Below are 12,819 nucleotides of genomic sequence, written 5' to 3'. Positions count from 1 at the left end.
GTCTGATAACTCTTCATTAACACAACAGAGTAATTCATGTTTAGCTCCATAGAGGACTTACAGTAGCAGTGTGTTTGAATGAAGCAGAACTTAAAGATGACCGTCTGATGACGTCTCTTATAATCCTGGTCAAATAATGTATTTTATACAAAACAACTTCAATTTCAGCTTGATCTTTATATAATCAGCACAGGGGACCTTTCATGGTGAAAACAGAGTTTGGTCTTTAAGGCCCCAAAATAGTGAAATGTCAAATAGAAGTTAGATCTCTGCAATCAGCATGATTTCTGTATAACGTCTATACTTTCCACTATTAATGAGGTGGACAATAGTGGAGTCAGTGAGAGAATGAAAGACTCCTATTCAGGAGAAGTACTGTGGCGTAGGACTAGGAGGTCAGAGAATGTCAGTCTCAATACCACCACACACACTACAGCATCAGAAAACACCAGGTCAAAATGGAAGTCCTCCCCATTTAGCTTTGTGATAATGTGTATACTATTGTCTCTCGTTCCTTACTGCTGATTGGTGGCCTTCAGAGTGGTGTGTGTGTGAGTGTGTGTGTGTGTGTGTGTGTGTGTGTGTGTGTGGCCTGTCCTGTGCTGCTCTGTCCTTGTCTCTGTCGCTGCCTCTGCCTCTGTCCTTGTCTCTGTCGCTGCCCCTCTCTCTGCCTCTTTCACTGTCTCTGTCGCTGTCCCTGTTTCTGCCTCTGTCACTGTCTCCCCATCCCTGTCTCTGCCTCTGTCCCGGTCTCTGTCCCTGTCTCGTCTCCGTCTCCGTCTCTGCTTCTGTCCCTGTCTCTGTATCTCTCTCTGTCTCTGTCTCTGTCTCTGTCCCTGTCCCTGTCTCTCTCTGCCTTTGTCCCTGTCTCTGTCTCCGTCTCTGCTTCTGTCCCTGTCCCTGTCTCTGCTTCTGTCTCTGTCCCTGTCTCTGTCCCTGTCCCTCTCTCTGCCTTTGTCTTTGTCTCTGTCTCTCTGTCTCTGTCCCTTTCCCTGTCTCTGTCTCTGCTTCTGTCTCTGCTTCTGTCTCTGCTTCTGTCCCTGTCTCTGTCCCTGTCTCTGTCCCTGTCTCTGTCCCTCTCTCTGTCCCTCTCTCTGTCCCTCTCTCTGTCTCTGTCCCTGTCCCTGTCCCTGTCTCTGCTTCTGTTCCTGTCTCTGTGTCTGTCCCTGTCTCTGTCTCTGTCTCTGCTTCTGTTCATGTCTCTGTCCCTGTCTCTGTCCCTGTCTCCTCTGTCTCTGTGTCTGTCCCTGTCTCTGTCTCTGTCCCTGTATCTGTCTCTGTCTCTGTCTCTGTCTCTGCCTCTATCCCTGTCTCTGTCTCTGTCTCTGTCTCTGTCTCTGACCCTGTCTCTGTCTCTGTCTCTCTCTCTGTCTCTGCCCTGTCTCTGACCCTGTCTCTGTCTCTGTCTCTGGCTGGGCCCTCTCTCTCCAGATGGCAGTCTCTGATCATTTATTGATGACCAAGTTCACAGAGTGGCACCCAGCTGCTGCATTCACACTCTCCAGGCCACCACAGTACAGCTCAGCTCAGCACAGCTTAGCAACCAGAAACGCTGAATTTCCTCTGCTCTCTCTCTCTCTCTCCCTCCCCTCCCTCCCTCCCTCCCTCCCTCCCTCCCTCCCTCCCTCCCTCCCTCTCTCCCTCCCTCCCTCCCTCAATTCAATTCAATTCAATTCAATTCAAGGGGCTTTATTGGCATGGGAAACGTATGTTAACATTGCCAAAGCAAGTGAGGTAGATAATATAGAAAAGTGAAATAAACAATACATATTAGCGGTAAACATTACACTCACAGAAGTTCCAAAAGAATATAAACATAACAAATGTCATATTATGTCTATATACAGTGTTGTAATGATGTGCAAATGGTTAAAGTACAAAAGGGAAAATAAATAAACATAAATATGGGTTGTATTTACAACGGTGTTTGTTCTTCACTGGTTGCCCTTTTCTTGTGACAACAGGTCACACATCTTGCTGCTGTGATGCACACTGTGGTATTTCACCCAGTAGATATGGGAGTTTATCAAAATTGGGTTTGTTTTTGAATTCTTCGTGGATCTGTGTAATCTGAGGGAAATATGTGTCTCTAATATGGTCATACATTTGGCAGGAGGTTAGGAAGTGCAGCTCAGTTTCCACCTCATTTTGTGGGCAGTGTGCACATAGCCTATCTTCTCTTGAGAGCCAGGACTGCCTACGGCAGCCTTTCTCAATAGCAAGGCTATGCTCACTGAGTCTGTACATAGTCAAAGCTTTCCTTAAGTTTGGGTCAGTCACAGTGGTCAGGTATTCTGCCACTGTGTTCTTTCTGTTTAGGGCCAAATAGCATTCTAGTTTGCTCTGTTTTTTTGTTAATTCTTTCTAATATGTCAAATAATTATCTTTTTGTTTTCTCATGATTTGGTTGGGTCTAATTGTGTTGCTGTCCTGGGGCTCTGTGGGGTGTGTTTGTGTTTGTGAACAGAGCCCCAGGACCAGTTTGCTTTGGGAGCCTCTTCTCCAGGTTTATCTCTCTGTAGGTGATGGCTTTGTTAAGGAAGGTTTGGGAATCACTTCCTTTTAGGTAGTTGTAGAATTTAACGTCTCTTTTCTGGATTTTGATAATTAGCTGGTATCAGCCTAATCTCTCTCCCTCTCCCTCCCTCCCTGCCTCCCTCCCTCCCTCACATACTTCTTGTCTTTGTCTCTCTCCTACTGAGTGTGTGCCACAGGGAGAGGAAGGGAGAAGAACAAGGAACCGTATGTGCTGTGTTACTGTAGATCATAGACTAACTCTATGACTTTAGTGTACTAACATACACTTACAGTATATTTTGGCTTCTGCTTTGGCTAGCAAGTCAAGTTACTCCAACAGTCCTCATCTTAGTCATACCGTATCTGAACAAAAGAAAAGATAAGTTGTATTTTTATTTATAGGGCTGGTTTCCTGGATACAGATTAAGCCTAGCGCTGGATTTTAAAAAAACACGGTAAATGCAGATAATCTGAGATGGGGGTTATAATTGTGAATAGAGAAACGCTTCCACCTCATAATGTACTCTTCAACCTCACTGTGTACTCTCTGTTCAGGGCAAATAGCATTCTAGTTTGCTCAGTTTTTTCGTTAATTCTTTCCAATGTGTCAAGTAATTATCTTTTTGTTTTCTCATGATTTGGTTAGGCCTAATTGTGTTGCTGTCCTGGGGCTCTGTGGGGTGTGTTTGAGGTTGTGAACAGAGCCCCAGGACCAGTTTGTTTGGGGGACTCTTCTTCAGTTTAATTTCTCTGTAGGTGATGGCTTGGTTATGGAAAGTTTGGGAATAACTTCCTTTTAGGTGGTTGTAGAATTGAATGTCTCTTTTCTAGATTTTGATACTCTCTCTCTCTCTCTCTGTCTCTCTTTCTCTCCCCTCTCTCTCTATCCACTCCCCTCCCCCTCTCTCAATTCAATTCAAGTGGGACGTTATTGGAATGGGAAACATATGTTTATCCTCTCTGGGGTATGTGGGACGAACTCGTCCCACCTACGTAACAGCTACTGAAATTCCAGTGGCGCGATTTTTGAATCGTTAGAAATACTATTACTTCAATTTCTCAAACATATGACTATTTTACAGCTATTTAAAGACAAGAATCTCGTTAATCTAACCCCACTGTCCGATTTCAAAAAGGCTTTACAACGAAAGCAAAACATTAGATTATGTCAGCAGAGTGCCCAGCCAGAAAAAATCAGACACCCATTTTTCAAGCTAGCATATCATGTCACATAAACCCAAACCACAGCTAAATGCAGCACTAACCTTTGATGATCTTCATCAGATGACACACCTAGGACATTGTGTTATACAATACATGCATGTCTGTTCAATCAAGTTCATATTTATATCAAAAAACAGCTTTTTGCATTAGCATGTGACGTTCAGAAAAAGCATAACCCCCGCAAACTTCCGGGGAATTTACTAACAGTTTGCTAAATTACTCACGATAAACGTTCACAAAAGCATAACAATTATTTTAAGAATTATAGATACATTACTCCTCTATGCACTCGATATGTCCGATTTTAAAATAGCTTTTCGGATGAAGCACATTTTGCAATAATCTAAGTACATAGCCCGGCATTACAGGGCTAGCTATTTAGATACCCACCCAGGTCAGCCTCCACCAAAATCACATTTCCTATAAGAAAAATGTTCTTACCTTGCTTGTTCTTCATCAGAATACACTGCCAGGACTTCTACTTCAATAACAAATGTTGGTTTGGTCCCAAATAATCCATCGTTATATCCAAACAGCGACGTTTTGTTCGTGAGTTCTAGACACTATCAGAATGCTTCTTCACGGTCCCGCGCATGGCGCATTGGCGTGTCAAAAATGTCTAAATATTCCATTACCGTACTTCGAAGCATGTCAACCGCTGTTTAAAACCAATTTTTATGCCATTTAACTCGTAGATAAGTGATAACATTCCGACCGGGAGTATGCATTGAGCCTAAACAGCCGAATAAAATTTCTCCTCAGGAGCGACTCGTGCACGCGCCTCATTCAAAGGTCCTCGGAGCAGCCACTTACAAAAGGTGATAATGTGTTTCAGCCTGAGGCTCCCTCGTAAACCTTCAGTTATTTCCCGGGCTCTGAGAGCCTATCGGAGCCCTGGGAATTGTCACGTTACAGCTAAGATCCTTACTTTTCAATAAAAAGATGCAAGACGCACGACTCCTTGTCAGACAGGGTACTTCCTGCTTGAAACCTTGTCAGGTTTTTGCCTGCCATAGGAGTTCTGTTATACTCACAGACACCATTCAAACAGTTTTAGAAAATTCAGAGTGTTTTCTATCCAAACCTGAACAATAATATGCATATTCTAGCTTCTGAGTTGGTGTAGGAGGCAGTTAAAAATGGGAACATATGTTTTCCAAAATTCTCAATACTGCCCCCTAGCCCAGACAGGTTAAATTGCCAAAGCAAGTGAAATAAACAATAAACTGTCACGCCCTGATCTGTTTCACCTGTCTTTGTGCTTGTCTCCACCCCCCTCCAGGTGTCGCCCATCTTCCCCATTATCCCTTATGTATTTATACCTGTGTTCTCTGTTTGTCTGTTGCCAGTTTGTTTTGTTCGTATAACCTACCAGCGTTTTGTTTTCCCTGCTCCCGCCTATTCCTTGTCTCATGTTTTTTAGTTTCCCGGTTCTGACCGTTCTGCCCGCCCCTGACTGAGCCTGCCTGTCGTCCTGTACCGTTGCCCCACTACTCTGGATTACCAACCTCTGCCTGACCTGACCCTGACCCTGAGCCTGCCTGCTGTTCCGGTACTTTACACCCTCTCTGGATTATTGACCTCTGCCTGACCCTGACCCTGAGCCAGCCTGCTGTTCCGGTACTTTACACCTTCTCTGGATTATTGACCTCTGCCTGACCTTGACCCTGAGCCAGCCTGCTGTTCCGGTGCTTTACACCCTCTCTGGATTATTGACCCCTGCCTGCCTTGACCTGTCGTTTGCCTACCCCTGTTTTAAGAATACATTTTAGTTTCTTCAACATTGTCTGCACGTGGGTCATACCTTAAAACGTGATATAAACAAAAGTGAGAAGAAACAAAAAACAACATCAACAATAAACATAAACGACTCCTAAAGGTTTCAAAAGGATAAAGACATTTAATGTAATATTATCAGCTATGTAGAGGGAAATATGTGTCTCTAATATGGTCATACATTTGGCAGGAGGTTAGGAAGTGCAGCTCAGTTTCCACCTCATTTTGTCGGCAGTGTGCACATAGCCTGTCTTCTCTTGAGAGCCAGGTCTGCCTATGGCAGCCTTTCTCAATAGCAAGGCTATGATCAATGAGTCTCTCGCTCTCTCACTCTCTCTTTCTTTCTAGACAGCCATGTTAAAACTAAGCGTATGTCCCAAACGGTAAGCCATTCTCTATGTAGTGCACTACTTTGAACAGAGCCCTATGGGCCCGATAGAAGGAATAGTGTCCCACTTGACACGTAAACTAACTGTTGACTTCAGGCGCAGAGTATGTGATTCCTTATGTTGCCAGATGTTATGAATTCCCCTCTGCTCAGGGACTGACTGGAATGTACAGTCTGATGAAGGCAGAACACAGGACAGTGGAGCGTCTGTCTGGGTCCTAGGAATGTACAGTCTGATGAAGGCAGAACACAGGACAGTGGAGCGTCTGTCTGGGTCCTAGGAATGTACAGTCTGATGAAGGCAGAACACAGGACAGTGGAGCGTCTGTCTGGGTCCTAGGAATGTACAGTCTGATGAAGGCAGAACACAGGACAGTGGAGCGTCTGTCTGGGTCCTAGGAATGTACAGTCTGATGAAGGCAGAACACAGGACAGTGGAGCGTCTGTCTGGGTCCTAGGAATGTACAGTCTAATGAAGGCAGAACACAGGACAGTGGAGCGTCTGTCTGGGTCCTATTTCCTCCTTTAACACTCTGTACATGGAAATGCCTGAGTCGGCCGTGTGTGTGTGTTTGTGTGCCTGCGTACGTGCCTGCGTGTGTGTGTGACCCTTGCTGACCCCTGGCAGGATTAAAACTCAGCAGGGGCCTCCTGTCAACTTGTCCTCTACCCCAATATAATCTGTCTCTCTCTCTAAATCACTAGCACAGACCTCTTTACTTGTATGTATCTTTACTTTAGAACAGAGAGACTGACCTGTATGTCTTTAGAACTGAGAGACTGACCTGTATGTCTTTAGAACAGAGAGACTGACCTGTATGTCTTTAGAACAGAGAGACTGACCTGTATGTCTTTAGAACTGAGAGACTGACCTGTATGTCTTTAGAACTGAGAGACTGACCTGTATGTCTTTAGAACTGAGAGACTGACCTGCATGTATTTAAATGTCTTTAAATGCCGTTATGTCTTTAAATGTCATTAAATGTCTTTATATGTCTTTTAAATGTATTTTAAATGTCTTGAAATGTCTTTAAATGTCTTCATATGTTTTTAAATGTCTTGAAATGTCTTCATATGTTTTTAAATGTCTTGAAATGTCTTTATATGTCATGAAATGTCTTGAAATGTCTTCATATGTCTTTAAATGTCTTTAAATGTCTTGAAATGTCTTTATACGTCTTTAAATGTCTTGAAATGTCATTATATGTCTTGGAATGTCTTCATATGTCTTGAAATGTCTTTAAATGTCTTGAAATGTTGTTATATGTCATTATATGTTTGTCTTTTTTCAGTGGGGGAAGAATGCAGTAGCTCTGCAGCCAGCTCCAGTCACCCCATGTCCTCTCTGGCACTAAGGGACTACAGTAGTGCTGCAGCCAGCCCCAGTCACCCCATGTCCCATGTTTCTCCCTGTTACCCTGAGCTATACCTTTCTCCCCCTTCCTCTCCCTAAAACCACCCCATTCTCCCCTCTGTTTCTCTGTGAACCCATCCTCAGGACACCATTGTTACCCCTCTCACACTACCCAGAGTCCCCTCTCACACTACCCAGAGTCCCCTCTCACACTACCCAGAGTCCTCTCTCACACTACCCAGAGTCCCCTCTCACACTACCCAGAGTCCTCTCTCACACTACCCAGAGTCCCCTCTCACACTACCCAGAGTCCTCTCTCACACTACCCAGAGTCCTCTCTCACACTACCCAGAGTCCTCTCTCACACTACCCAGAGTCCCCTCTCACACTACCCAGAGTCCTCTCTCACACTACCCAGTCCTCTCTCACACTACCCAGAGTCCTCTCTCACACTACCCAGAGTCCTCTATCACACTACCCAGATTCTCCTCTCACACTACCCAGTCCCCTCTCACACTACCCAGAGTCCTCTCTCACACTACCCAGTCCCCTCTCACACTACCCAGAGTCCCCTCTCACACTACCCAGAGTCCCCTCTCACACTACCCAGAGTCCCCTCTCACACTACCCAGAGTCCCCTCTCACACTACCCAGAGTCCCCTCTCACACTACCCAGAGTCCCCTCTCACACTACCCAGAGTCCTCTCTCACACTACCCAGAGTCCTCTCTCACACTACCCAGAGTCCTCTCTCACACTACCCAGAGTCCTCTCTCACACTACCCAGAGTCCCCTCTCACACTACCCAGAGTCCCCTCTCACACTACCCAGAGTCCTCTCTCACACTACTCAGAGTCCCCTCTCACACTACCCAGAGTCCCCTCTCACTCTACCCAGAGTCCTCTCTCACACTACCCAGAGTCCCCTCTCACACTACCCAGAGTCCTCTCTCACACTACCCAGAGTCCCCTCTTACACTACCCAGAGTCCTCTCTCACACTACCCAGAGTCCTCTCTCACACTACCCAGAGTCCTCTCTCACACTACCCAGAGTCCCCTCTCACACTACCCAGTGTCCTCTCTCACACTACCCAGAGTCCTCTCTCACACTACCCAGAGTCCTCTCTCACACTACCCAGATTCTCCTCTCACACTACCCAGTCCCCTCTCACACTACCCAGAGTCCACTCTCACACTACCCAGTCCCCTCTCACACTACCCAGAGTCCTCTCTCACACTACCCAGTCCCCTCTCACACTACCCAGAGTCCCCTCTCACACTACCCAGAGTCCCCTCTCACACTACCCAGAGTCCTCTCTCACACTACCCAGAGTCCTCTCTCACACTACCCAGAGTCCCCTCTCACACTACCCAGAGTCCCCTCTCACACTACCCAGAGTCCCCTCTCACTCTACCCAGAGTCCTCTCTCACACTACCCAGAGTCCCCTCTCACACTACCCAGAGTCCCCTCTCACACTACCCAGAGTCCCCTCTCACACTACCCAGAGTCTCCTCTCACACTACCCAGAGTCCCCTCTCACACTACCCAGAGTCCTCTCTCACACTACCCAGAGTCCTCTCTCACACTACCCAGAGTCCTCTCTCACACTACCCAGAGTCCTCTCTCACACTACCCATATTCTCCTCTCACACTACCCAGTCCCCTCTCACACTACCCAGAGTCCCCTCTCACACTACCCAGAGTCCTCTCTCACACTACCCAGTCCCCTCTCACACTACCCAGAGTCCTCTCTCACACTACCCAGTCCCCTCTCACACTACCCAGAGTCCCCTCTCACACTACCCAGAGTCCCCTCTCACACTACCCAGAGTCCCCTCTCACACTACCCAGAGTCCTCTCTCACACTACCCAGAGTCCTCTCTCACACTACCCAGAGTCCCCTTTCACACTACCCAGAGTCCCCTCTCCTACTACCCAGAGTCCTCTCTCACACTACCCAGTCCCCTCTCACACTACCCAGAGTCCCCTCTCACACTACCCAGAGTCCTCTCTCACACTACCCAGTCCCCTCTCACACTACCCAGAGTCCCCTCCTCTCACACTACCCAGAGTCCTCTCTCACACTACCCAGAGTCCTCTCTCACACTACCCAGAGTCCCCTCTCACATTACCCAGAGTCTCCTCTCACACTACCCAGAGTCCCCTCTCACATTACCCAGAGTCCCCTCTCACACTACCCAGAGTCCTCTCTCACACTACCCAGAGTCCTCTCTCACACTACCCAGAGTCCCCTCTCACACTACCCAGAGTCCCCTCTCACACTACCCAGAGTCCCCTCTCACACTACCCAGAGTCCCCTCTCACACTACCCAGAGTCCCCTCTCACACTACCCAGAGTCCCTTCTCACATTACCCAGAGTCCCCTCTCACACTACCCAGAGTCTCCTCTCACACTACCCAGAGTCCCCTCTCACACTACCCAGAGTCCCCTCTCATACTACCCAGAGTCCCCTCTCACACTACCCAGAGATGGATGAGAAGGAAGAGAAAGAGAAGGAGGGAGAGAGAGAGAAGGAGGGAGAGAAAGAGAAGGAGGGAGAGAAAGAGAAGGAGGGAGAGAAAGAGAAGGAGGGAGAGAGAGAGAAGGAGGGAGAGAAAGAGAAGGAGGGAGAGAAAGAGAAGGAGGGAGAGAAAGAGAAGGAGGGAGAGAAAGAGAAGGAGGGAGAGAGAGAGAAGGAGGGAGAGAAAGAGAAGGAGGGAGAGAAAGAGAGACACCTGTGGTTTCTGCAGGCTTTGACAGAGATGCAGATGGCCTTATGTAGGGAGTACGAGGAACATGCTGTGCTGGCTACCGCACACACTCAGATTCACACACACACACACTCAGATACACTCACACACTCAGATACACTCACACACACACACACTCAGATTCACACACACACACACTCAGATACACTCACACACACACACACTCAGATTCACACACACACACACTCAGATACACTCACACACTCAGATACACTCACACACACACACTCAGATTCACACACACACACACACTCAGATTCACACACACACACACTCAGATACACACACACACTCAGATACACACACACACTCAGATACACACACACACTCAGATACACACACACACTCAGATACACACACACACTCAGATACACACACACACTCAGATACACTCACACACTCAGATACACTCACACACACACACTCTGGAGTGTTGGTGCTGGAGCACTGACACATGCAAAAGAGCCTTCAGATCAGCACAACAGGCCTGGGGCCACACCCACCGACAGACAGACACACCCACCCACCGACAGACACCCACACCCACCGACAGACAGACACACACCCCCCGACAGACAGACACACCCACCCACCGACAGACACCCACACCCACCCACCGACAGACAGACACACACCCCCCGACAGACAGACACACCCACCCACCGACAGACACCCACACCCACCGACAGACAGACACACACCGACAGACAGACAGACAGACAGACAGACAGACAGACAGACAGACAGACAGACAGACAGACAGACAGACAGACAGACAGACACACCCACCCACCCACCGACAGACACACACCCACCCACCCACCGACAGACACACACCCACCCACCCACCCACCCACCGACAGACAGACAGACACACCCACCGACAGACAGACACCCACCCACCCACCCACCGACAGACAGACAGACAGACAGACACACCCACCGACAGACACACCCACCCACCCACCCACAGACAGACAGACAGACAGACAGACAGACAGACAGACAGACAGACAGACAGACAGACAGACCCACCCACCGACATACAGACAGACAGACAGACAGACCCACCCACCGACAGACAGACAGACACACCCACCCACCCACCCACCAACAGACAGACAGACAGACACACCCACCCACCGACAGACAGACAGACACACCCACCCACCCACCCACCAACAGACAGACAGACAGACAGACAGACAGACAGACAGACAGACAGACAGACAGACAGACAGACAGACAGACAGACAGACGTGTCCCAGACAGGTCGAGTAGTTTCGTGCCACCTCTGAGAACAAAGAAAAACACCGGCATCAGTTTTGATGATAATCTCTTTGTCCCTAATCTGGTCTAGTCAGGGAATAACAGGGTGTACATTCCAAATGGTACCCTATTCCCTACAGTGCACTTCATGTGACCAGGGCCAATAAGGCTCTGGTCAAAAGTAGTGAATTATATAGGGAATAGGGTACCATCGGAAACACACACAGGGAGTATGGTCAGGGAGAGAAACAGGGAGGACTGGCTTTCCACAGGCTGCTTTTTCCATGCACGTATTAAACAGTTCTAACCAGTTTGCGAAGCCAGATGTAAAATAGTTTTTTAAGACTGTAGGTCTGCGTCCCAATTGGCACCCTATTCCCTAAATAGTGTACTACTTTTGACCAGGGGTCCATAGGGAATAGGGTGCAATTTGGGATACACACACTCTCTACATCAGGCAGCTGACCTCCTGACTGCAATTCTCAGTCTCAGTTTGTTTCCGTGATGGAAAACTTGCTATAAAAACAACCCTTATAGTGGAGATATAAAACAACCCTTATAGTGGAGATATAAAACAACCCTTATAGTGGAGATATAAAACAACCCTTATAGTGGAGATATAAAACAACCCTTATAGTGGAGATATAAAACAACCCTTATAGTGGAGATATAAAACAACCCTTATAGTGGAGATATTAAACAACCCTTATAGTGGAGATATAAAACAACCCTTATAGTGGAGATATAAAACAACCCTTATAGTGGAGATATAAAACAACCCTTATAGTGGAGATATAAAACAACCCTTATAGTGGAGATATAAAACAACCCTTATAGTGGAGATATTAAACAACCCTTATAGTGGAGATAGAAACCTGACCTCGGGTTGATATTTTATTAGATACGTTCATGCATGTGCTATAAGGTTCATTGACATTCACCACCAAGTACTTATGGTTCTGTTCCAAGCAGCGTAACTTCAGCTGTGGACATTTAAACTGAAACAAAAACACCCACGAGTTAATATGCCAATGAAATAGGTAATGACATCATAGAGACACATGGAGGTTCAAAGTCAAACACCACTTCTGCTCAGGAAGCTCCATAAAGAAGACTTCATCCACAGCTTCTGCTCAGGAAGCTCCATAAAGAAGACTTCATCCACAGCTTCTGCTCAGGAAGCTCCATAAAGAAGACTTCATCCACAGCTTCTGCTCAGGAAGCTCCATAAAGAAGACTTCATCCAAAGCTTCTGCTCAGGAAGCTCCATAAAGAAGACATCATCCAAAGCTTCTGCTCAGGAACCTCCATAAAGAAGACTTCATCCACAGCTTCTGCTCAGGAAGCTCCATAAAGAAGATTTCATCCACAGCTTCTGCTCAGGAAGCTCCATAAAGAAGACTTCATCCAAAGCTTCTGCTCAGGAAGCTCCAAAAAGTTGACTTCATCCAAAGCTTCTGCTCAGGAACCTCCATAAAGAAGACTTCATCCAAAGCTTCTGCTCAGGAAGCTCCATAA

Source organism: Salmo trutta, unplaced genomic scaffold, assembly GCF_901001165.1.
Source record: "Salmo trutta unplaced genomic scaffold, fSalTru1.1, whole genome shotgun sequence".
NCBI classification, from domain to species: Eukaryota; Metazoa; Chordata; class Actinopteri; order Salmoniformes; family Salmonidae; genus Salmo; species Salmo trutta.
This window is presented reverse-complemented; position numbering follows the sequence as displayed.